Below are 11,395 nucleotides of genomic sequence, written 5' to 3'. Positions count from 1 at the left end.
GGATCCACTCTTTCTTTGACGAATGCAAGTGGATCCCCCTTGAGTTCTTAAGAATTCTAATTTTTTTTCATATAAATGACTACTTCTTCCGATGTTTCAAAAAATTCCATTTCATTCTTTTTTTTTTATTTGTTCACTACATATTATTTTACATATTATTTATATACCATAAAAGATTATCTGGCAGAAAGATTCTAAGTTGGAAAAAAGAGAAACTAAGATATAGGATTTTTCAGGAAGGGATTCAAAAATAGTATTTTATTGATATTTTTAGAATATTTCTATTTCAACACAAACAAGAAGGAATAGGAATCGGACTCTAGGAAAGGACAAAGAAAAAAAAAAAAAAGAAAAAACAAAGAATCCCCCTTAGAGTAACTTTTCGATATTTGAATATATATATATATTTTCTATTATACAGATATTATACAGAATATAATTACAAAAATTATCAAAAAAATTGAGTTATTTTTACGAGTTTAATATGTTGATAAATACGCGGAACTAAAAATTCATTTCGAACAATTGAACCTTCTCAAATTGTTTCTTCTTAAGAACTAAAAAGATTTGTGCTAAAATAATAGATGCCAAGAAGAACAAGAGACCTTGAACACGTAATGGATCTTGAAGTACTATTTCCGCATCCCCCTGACCAAATCCACCGACATTAGGATTACTTGTTAATGGCTGATCAAGTTTGATAGATTCACCTTCTGAAACAAGAAGTTCTGGTCCTGGAGGTATAATATCAATCACTTCACGCTCATCTAATGCATCTACTATAGTGATTTCGTATCCCCCTTTTTCTTTTCGTATGATTTTTTTGACTATACCTGCTGCTGTAGCATTATAAACATTATTATTACTCTTGCTCCCGTCAAGATAAATCTGGCCCCTTCCCCTGTTCCCGCCTACATATATAGGATATTTTAAGAAATGAATATCTCTTTTACTAGCGGGATCCGGGGAAAGAATAGGAAACGTGATTTCATTATATTTCTGACCAGGAACAGGGCCTACTACAAGAATATTTTTTTTTGTAGGGCGATAGTTTTGAAAAGACAGATTGCCTATCTTCTCTTTAATCTCAGGCGAAATACGATCGGGGTGGTGCCAATTCAAAACCTTCCGGTAAAATAAGAACAGCCCCCACATTCAAAGTTCCCTTTTTACCATTAGCTAGAACTTGTTTCACTTGCATATCATAAGGAATTCGAACAACTGCTTCAAATACAGTATCAGGAAGTACCGCTTGTGGAACCTCAATATCCACGGGCTTATTAGCTAAATGGCAATTGGCACAGACAATACGACCGGTTGCTTCTCGGGGATTTTCATAACCCTGCTGTGCAAAAATTGGATATGCATTTGAAAAGGGTGCTCGAATTATTATATATATCATGACCGATATAGAAATGGATCGGGTAATCCCTTCCTTTATACAAGAAAAAGCATTTCTAGTTTGCATGGTCTAATCATTGATCCTGAAAATTTCTACAATAAGATTAGGTAGGTCACTCGCATAGTTCCCTATCCAAGGTGGGAACCCCTTTTTTATTTAACTTTTTTTTAAAGAGGGGAAAATGAAAAATTATCTTTTTTAGATAAAAACTTGAAATTCATTGAAGTAAATCGGTTTTTCTGTCAATCATTCATTGAATGATAAATCACTACAAGTGATGGAGATATGCGATTTAAATAACGGAAAATCCAATATTTTAAAATTGTATCTAAAATGACTGGAAAAGTGGACACAAGACCGGATATAATTTGATCATTTTGAGCAAATCCAAAATCTTTATAAACGAAGCCAAAAAGTAGTTCCCACCCATGGGTTGAATGGAATCCTATACATAAATCAGTTAATAAAAGAATAGAAAAAGCTTTTATTGTGTCACTTAAATTATATATAAATTCTCGAACCAAAGAGTTAATAAGAACAAGTTCTTGATTACCAAGAATAGAATAACCGCTTAGAATAAAGAAACAAATTATATTTGTGGAGAAGTGCAAAATCGTATTCATACGATCTTCATTGTGTGTTTTGATTAATTGGATTGTTTCTTTATAAATTCCAGTACGAAGGTTTTGTATATATGTTTTCGGACATTCCTTTAACATGTCATCTAAGAAAAACAGTTCCTCTAATTCTATGAATTTGTTTAGAATACTCTTTTCTTTAATATCATTCAAGAAAATTTCGGATTGACTAGTATTCCACCAATTAATAAACCAAGATTCCAGACTTTTCTTAAATGTGAAAGAGATACACCAGGGCAAAAAGACTATAGATGTAAGATATAGAAGGGGAATGCTTTTTTTTTTTTTCATTTTTCGTCTTTAATGAACTTAACTTCATCTCTTTCGTCAACTCTATATGATAATAACTTTTCTATCAAGTATAAGCTTCATTACAAGTTATAGAGCTTCTAGATAAATTTAGATTGTATTTTATCATTTTTTTTTACTTAAACTTCGGAAGTTAGCCTTTGCCTTCTTTAATTGAGAAAAAAGAATACATAAATCGAATAAGAAATCGAAAGAATTCACAGTCAATTCCAATCCAATGAAGAAAAAAATATTGTTTCGAAAGGATATTAATTGCTAAGATTCGAAGAAAAAAGGATTCTTTTTAGAAATACACCAAGGAGCACTTCGAGTTATGACTATAATATTCAAATTTCGAAATCAAAAAATGTCCCATCTATAAAAATAAAAATTGAAATATTTTGCAAAAAACAGTTTTTTTTCAAAATATTTCAATCGGTACACTAAATAAATAGGACAATTCTGAAACTTTTTGTGCAATTTTATTTCTAGTTAAGTCCAATTTTCATCAATAAAGAAGCGGTACACCTAAAAAAAAAGATAATTCGCCAGCTCTATTTGCAATTTCTAGTGGAGTCAAATTATCTTCAATACGAGTCAAGGGAATAAACCCCTGTTCTATTGTTTCCATATAAACGAGACTCTCATAAGTAAGAGTACGAGTCAAAATACTTCGTTCTTGAACTCCTGTTATTATTCTGATAGATTTAATCTCGTTCATAGGTATTTTGAGAATAATACGACGATTTTTTCCAGGAAATCCCCAACGAAGAAAACATACTTCTTCTTTATTTTTTTTATCGAAGATATCAAAACCACCGCCAATATCCCACAAAATAATCCACCACAAATAAAAACTAATAAAGAGACCCCCAATTCCATAAAAAGCCATCGCGGCCCCTTGTGGAATAAATGGAAAATTACTAATTTCCTGAGAAAAAAGGAAAAGACCCATACCGAGATAACTGGAAATTGCAACCAACAATAACCCCAATGAACCTAAAAAAATGATAAAGGCTGAAAAGATATTGCTTATTTTTCGAGACTCTGTTATAGAATAGATCAGTACTTCTTTTGATCTTTTTTTTAAAATATTCATTACCCCCTCTTTTTCTTTTTAAGAATAATAATTGTGGAATAAAAAACCCCAGAATTTTACTTGTTTCTAAAGTAATTTTCATCAACTGGCGCTACTGAAATGTAAACCTTTAGGGGGAATTCATCCAATTGCTTCCAGCTCTAAAAAAAAGATCTATAATATTTTTCCCTACTTACCGCCGTATCTAAAAAATCTTGTTTTTTTGAACATAAAGAAATAAAGAAGCCATTGCAATTGCCGGAAATACTAGACCCACTAAAGGAACAAAAATGGAAGGAAAGTTTATCATAAATAAGGGTACCTCGATTTACTATTTGTACTATATCTATTTTTATTTTTGTCGATTTTTATTCTTATTTTTATTAAAAAAGACAGTCTATAATCACTAGAATTCCTATATCTTTATACTTAGTATATAGGAATTCTAGTGATTATAGCTAAGCCGATATATATCAGAATATACCCTTTTATGATTCTTAGTATTTTTTTATTATTCTTTTATTTTATTACTTTGATCCTGTATGTTTTGATTTTGTATTTCAATTCCATAATTTCTTTCCTTTTTAGTCAAAGAAAAGAAATTATGGAATTGCAATAACTCAGTTACAACTCCCTTTAAAAGATTACGCGGTACGATTGAATCAATTAAACCCTTATTGAATAAAGATTCAGCTACTTGTGAATCTTCGGGCACTGTCTTATTCAATGTTTGTTCAATTACTCTTTTACCAGCAAATGCAATATAAGCGTTTGGTTCGCCAATAATGATATCCCCCAACATGCCAAAACTAGCTGTCACCCCACCCGTAGTAGGAGATGTAAGTATCGATACATAGAATAATTTTTGAATTGTTTGATAATAATATAAAGCAGAAGAAATTTTAGCCATTTGCATCAAGCTCAAACTTCCTTCTTGCATACGCGCTCCTCCGGACGAACATACGAGAATAAGAGGTAAAAGTTGATTAGTAGCATATTCTACCAAACGGGTGATTTTCTCACCTACTACGGATCCCATGCTACCTCCCATAAACTTAAAATCCATAATACCAATTGCTACAGGAATACCATTTACTTGACCTGTCCCTGTTTGAACAGCCTCAGTTAATCCTGTTTTTCTTTGATAAGAATCAATACGATCTTTATAAGGTTCTTCTTCTGAATGAAATTCAATGAGATCCAGAGAAACCATGTCTTCATCCATAGGATTCCAAGTACCCGAATCAATCGAAAATTCGATTCTATCTGAACTGTCCATTTTCAAATGATATCCACAGTATTCACAAATATTCCTTTTTGATTTCCAAAATTTTTTATAATTTAATTCATAACAATTTTCGCATTCAATCCACAAATGCGTCAATTGTTCACTTTCATGGAGATTCATATAATTTTCTACTAGAGTGGAATCACTATCATTTGTATCATTCGTACTAGTTATTAAACTAAAACTAGAATTCTCACTTTCACTACAATTTCTGACCTTACCTAAAAAGTAACTATAAAAATAACTGTCATTATATTCGACTATATTACCAAAAATGCAACTATCAACACAGATTTGAGAATGAAAATAACTATCAATGCAACTATTAATATAATTGTTCCAACTAAAAGGAGTATCATACATGGAATGATCGTAATCACTCTTAATAACAGTATTCAGATAGCTAGAAAAAACCCTTAGAAAAGAATGATTGTTGTTAATCTCCAAAGTTTTATTTTCAATATCTAAATATATGGAATAACTGTTCTTCTTATTATCCCTAACTAAAAAAGTTTTATCAGATAGGAAATCCTGTATGTTATCGACACCTACTAAATAATCAAAAGAATTATAACTAGAATTATCACGATCATCCCACCTCTGAATTTTTTTATCTATATCAGTTAAAATTTTGGGTTCTTCGCTTAGACTGGTATTCTCAATAGGACCAAGACTCTCCATTGATTTACTTAATTCACACCTGTATTCGAACTTCCTATTAAGTAACTTAGAATTGAACCACCATTTTTCCATAGAGTTTTTTCCTGTATTTCCATAAAAAAAAATGTATAGTCATTGGATGAAAAATCAAATAATAGAAATATTCCATTTTGAATATTCTATCTCATTTATTTACTATCAAAAAAAAGTATATAAATCAAATAACTAGAATTAATAACTGAAAAAAATAAAGAGCGAGTCAATATTAAAAAGAAATAACAATAAAATAAGAAGAAATATGAAATAAAAAAATCACCTCATAGGGGGGAATCTATTTAAAAGTCCAATTACTATATTTAGTTACTCTTTTTTTTCCTATATTCTCTCTTTTATCTCTATACAATTTTTCATTTTTTTTGAAGATTTATGAAAATTTCATGAATTGTCTGACTATATAAAATTGCATTCTATGATTCTATATAAACAACAAGAAATAAAAAAATGAAGTATGAATATAACAAGAGAGCGGGGAGTTTTGTAAATCTATATACAAATAATCTACACCCCCTTTTTGATTTCATTAATTGAATTTCGTTTGTTGATTCGAGCTAAGTTCTATAAAAACACCTGCCTTTTTTGAAATATGCTGAACAGTTCCTGTAGGTTAAGCGCCCCTTGTCAAGGAAATGAAAGAATAACAGGAATATTGAAATAGGTTTAATTCTTTATAGGATCCACTTTCTGAAGATATCTTCCCTCTCTTTGGGGTCGAACATCCCTTAGCAACAATTCGATAAACAGCTCTTTGGGATAGATATAGATACCCCCCCTCCAAACGTACAGGAAATTTTTATCCCCGTACGGCTCGAGAATATCAAAAATTCTATGTATTTCGAAAATTATGATGTAAAATAGAGCAATAAAATCATCAAATCAATTAAACAATGACTGAAGTATTTTTCTTTCGTATTTTCTTTCTGAAAAAAAAAAACTCTTCCTATTTGTACCTCCATAACACTCAATTTGAAAAATTCTCAAAAAACTAAAAAGAAAACCAAGCAGCAGCTATTTCATTTATTGAGTGGTCTCTACTCCTCTTTCTTGCCCGTATTTCGTTTCTTTATCATTCATTTCTTTTTTCTAAAATTTTTGATAATAGAATTGATGATACAATTTGAAAATGGTATTTCCTTAATTCCCTGATTTTTTAGCTTTTCTTTGAATCTTTGGGTTTAGACATTACTCCGGGAATCTTCAATTTTTTAAAAAAATGGGAGCAACATACCTGTTTTTCTCTGAAAGAATCATAAAAAAAGTTAATTCCTGCGGATAAACTTTTTGATAAAAAAGCAATTTTACAAATTTCAACCATTTTTTTTGAACCTGGCTGAAATAAGATCCTTTCTATTTTTATAAAATAAACAGACTTATTAACTTTTTAGAATTTATTAAATTTTAGATACTTGCTCCCGAGAAATGAATAAATTCGAGTTCCATCATGTACTATTTACATCATTAATCCCTTTCCTGTCCCAAAAACAAAAAAAGGGGTCTAGTGGAACAGAACAAATGATGTCAAGTCAAGATCATGTTCGTTTGTAAAATACTAGAAAAAATGGCGGATATCAAAATCCACCCCTAATTTAATCATGTCTTTCAAGCCGCACGTTGCTTTTTACCACATCGTTTCAAACGAAGTTTTACTCTAACATTCCCTTAGCTTAGATCCAGTATGTAATTATCGAATCGTGAATAGTGATTGATTCATTCGCTACATAAGAATCTATCCTTTTTTTTACGTTTCGGTTTTTCTTATATATAATGAAAACCTTTTTAAAAGTAAAGACATAAATGAAAATGAACTTGATATTCTAGCAATATATTTTCTACTCTATTCTATTTTTATAATTTGTAAAGTAGAAAAATGATAATTTTTTTTTTCAAAAAAAGGAGGGTCCCTTTTAATTATGCGATACAATCTGTATTCAAATATGATATACATCCTAAATAGATATGCTCTGGGACGGAAGGATTCGAACCTCCGAATAGCGGGACCAAAACCCGTTGCCTTACCGCTTGGCCACGCCCCATTTTCCATTTTACATTAATAAAGACTATTATTGATATTGGTTGTTCGTCAATTCCAGTTCAAAAATTTCTATAAAAAAAAAATTTTGCGACTAGTATTTTATATGCGTATCTACATATCTATCTATATCTATAAATGGATATAGATAGATAGGATAAAACTAAATTGATTGATCATTACATACAATTCAATTAAGATATTATATAGAAGGAAGTATGATTTCTTCAATTTTTTTGATTTCAGAATAAAAAATATTTTGAAACTGGAAAAGTTCAAATAAAAGAAGGATTCTCGAGATTCTTATCTTATTTGATTCATTTTTTTACTTTTATTCATAACTCTTTATTTTCCTTTTTATTGTATTATGTATATAATGCAATAAAATTGAAAATTAGAATGAAAAAAAAAAAACAAAAATAACTTTTATTTTTTTTAAAGAACAAAATGTTTGTTATGCTTAATATCTTTAGTTGGATCTGTATTTGTATTCACTCCGTCCTTTATTCCAGTAGTTTTTTTTTGGAGAAATTGCCCGAAGCCTACGCTTTCTTGAATCCAATTGTGGATATTATGCCAGTAATACCCGTACTATTTTTTCTTTTAGCTTTTGTTTGGCAAGCTGCTGTAAGTTTTCGATGATATTTTTAATTTGAATAATGTCGTAAAAAAATTCAGAATTTTTCAGAAAACTAAAACTCGAACATTTTAACAATTTATAAGATCAGATAAGTCTTACAGTGTGACTTCTGGATTCCAATATTGAAATTTTTCAATATATAGGAAAAAAAGGGACCTTCTCATCATTTACGTTTTTTGAATTGAAAAAACCTAATCCGATTATTCGATTGGAACCCCTCACCAATCGAATACCTAGATTACAGAAAAAAAGGATTTTTGGTCAAAAGAATTATTGATAATTTGTAATAAAATAATCTACTCTTACTATCAATTCATTTTCGAAACTCATATATATATATCTCCTCATATCCTAAAAAAACTTCATTTTTTAGAAACTTAGTATCTTAGTATTAAAAGAAACAAAATATGTTGTAATATAAGAGAATCTATTCTCTTTCTTTGTCGTTTTTTAATTATCTTGGAGATTTCATAATGCTTACTCTAAAACTTTTTGTTTATACGGTAGTGATCTTTTTCGTTTCTCTTTTCATCTTCGGATTCCTATCTAACGATCCAGGACGTAATCCAGGACGTGAAGAATAGAATAAGAAAAAAGTGGATTCTGTGTTTTCTTGCTTGTGCGGAATTTTGAAATATTTTTAGGATTTTCTCTATTTTAACATCTTTAACTAGTAAATAAAAAAAACAAGTTCAAAAAAAAATACCAAATTATCAACGGAAAGAGAGGGATTCGAACCCTCGGTACAAGAATTTGTACAACGGATTAGCAATCCGACGCTATAGTCCACTCAGCCATCTCTCCCCAATTGAAAAAAAAAAGAATTACTTTGTTTATGTTATATCACATAAACAAGAAGAACAAAAAGGGAGCTTAAAAAAAAAAGAGACTTGCTTTTTTTTTATTCTTTTTTATCTTATCTATCTTTTTTTTATTATTCTATATATTTTAGTTTTCTTTTTTTCTTTTTATACAGCCAATGAGCCCGGCCAGTACCTAGTCGGGCTCTTTTTCTTTTATTCCCATGAATATTGAAGAAAAATTCTTTATTTGAATATATTTTATTCGAAAAAAAAATATTTGTAAAAATATTTGTAATTAAAAAAAAAATAAGAGATACGGATAGATTCCTATGAGATAAAACCAAAATAAGATAATATAAAAATGTTCTCTTTTCTTACTCCCTCTCTTTTTTCTGGTAACGTAAATTGTATATATATATAACCTTCAGCAAAATAAAAAAATGAAAATTATCCCGTTTTTCAAATTTCATTAGAAGATTCTCTAATGAAACATGTCAATACTCGACTTATTAGAATATTATGCCTCCCATTTCTTTATTTTGTCTGATTGCTTTGTTCAACAAAAGATACAATAATGATATTGTAGCGGGTATAGTTTAGTGGTAAAAGTGCGATTCGTTTCAAGGACCCCCCAAAAGTTAAGGGATCCCCCATTTGATTCATATGCCGATCAAAAACTTTATTTTTTACTTAAAGGGACTCCTTTATACCCCTCGATGAATTATTTGCGGTATAATATACATTATTGTAATTTGTATACAAGAAGAATCAAATCGAATTTGACAAATTGAGTTTTAAAATTATGAAACATAAGTTTTTGGAATTGGATCTATAATCCGAATTTTTTGAGTATTACTAAAGGATCTATGGAGAGAAATATACAAAGTTTCTTTCTAATCGTAACTAAATCTTCCATTTTTTTGCATAGTAAAAATTGAAGCAAAATAGCTATTAAACGATTCTTTTAGTTTACTAGAGACATCGACATTTTTTTAGCTCGACGGAAATTTTCTTCTTTTCCTAAAGATTTTCTGAAATAGAAATAGAGAACGAAGTAACTAGAAAAAAAACATAGATTGTTAGAATATTGCTCTTCTAGAGGGATCATCTAAAAAGCAAGATATTTGAAACCTATTCATACAAAAAGGCTGACATAGATGTTATGGGTCAATTTTTTTTATTGTCCATCTCTTCATTCCGTAAAGGAGCCGAATGAAACAAAAGTTTCACGTTCAGTTTTGAATTAGAGACGTTAAATCAAAATGATGAATCAACGTCGACTATAACCCTTAGCCTTCCAAGCTAACGATGCGGGTTCGATTCCCGCTACCCGCTTCTATTTTATTCTATTTAAATCTATCTTTTTTCTTCGAGAATGAATCTAGAATTCTTAAAGAATTTGTCAATTCTTCATTTTCATTTCTTAATTTAGTTTTAGTTATATATATTCAATTATATTCAATTGATTTTTCTTTTTTATTTTTTTTTTCTTTTATTCTAAATATTTGATTTATTTTATTTTTATAATTTCTAGAATTCTTTATATTTGTTTGATTCTTTAATCTTTTTAATAAGGTTTAGTTAAAAAGGTTAAAGAATCAAATATAAAATAGAAGCGTCCATTGTCTAATGGATAGGACAGAGGTCTTCTAAACCTTAGGTATAGGTTCAAATCCTATTGGACGCAAGTTGTTTGCATATCTAATTTCAACCTTGTCCTTCTATTTTTTTTGATTTATTACATTTTGATTCGAATTCATTATATATAATATTCAAATGAAATAAAAACATATTAAAAGATACTAATTATAAAAATTGGAAAATTGAATTACAAAATTATTTAATGATTCATCAATTTTTTTCTACTTGTTCCTGGAATAAAAAGAGTTCCATCTGTTCTTTAATAGCGTCCTTTAAAAGGGCTTCTGCTTCCCCAGTGAATGTCTTGGTAGAAGATATGATTTCTTTGAATTGAGGTTTATTCGTCTTTAAGTAAGCACGTAACTCAACAAGAAATTTCCTTACCTGTCCAATTTCTAATGAATCAAGATAACCATTCGTTCCGGTATAAATAGTTACTATCTGTTCTTCCACAGTAAGAGGAGCTGATTGGGATTGTTTAAGCAACTCGCGCAATCGTTGACCTCTTGCTAATTGATTTTGAGTAGCTTTATCTAGATCAGAAGCGAATTGTGCAAAAGCTTCTAATTCTGCGAATTGTGCTAATTCCAATTTTAATTTACCAGCTACTTGTTTCATGGCTTTGATTTGAGCCGCCGATCCAACTCTGGAAACTGAAATACCAACATTAATAGCGGGTCTTATTCCAGCATTGAATAGATCGGCCGATAAGAATATTTGGCCATCTGTAATGGAAATTACATTCGTAGGAATATAAGCTGAAACATCTCCCGATTGAGTTTCAACTATTGGTAAAGCAGTCATACTTCCTTCGCCTAACTGAGAACTTAATTTAGCGGCTCTTTCCAAAAGACGCGAATGTAAATAAAAA

The 11,395-nt window shown here is 29.7% G+C and overlaps 1 non-coding gene across 1 annotated transcript; it reads left to right on the top strand.

The window, feature by feature from the left end:
- Nucleotides 1-10,498: 10,498 nt before the first annotated feature.
- On the top strand, nucleotides 10,499-10,570 carry TRNAR-UCU (transfer RNA arginine (anticodon UCU)). The gene has a single exon. It is a non-coding gene; the product is annotated as a tRNA-Arg (tRNA).
- The last annotated feature ends 825 nt before the right edge of the window (nucleotides 10,571-11,395 follow it).

Source organism: Vigna unguiculata, chromosome 3 (genome assembly GCF_037176805.1).
Source record: "Vigna unguiculata cultivar grain cowpea cultivar isolate G323 ecotype 2 chromosome 3, ASM3717680v1, whole genome shotgun sequence".
Taxonomy (NCBI): domain Eukaryota; kingdom Viridiplantae; phylum Streptophyta; class Magnoliopsida; order Fabales; family Fabaceae; genus Vigna; species Vigna unguiculata.
This window is presented reverse-complemented; position numbering and strand designations above follow the sequence as displayed.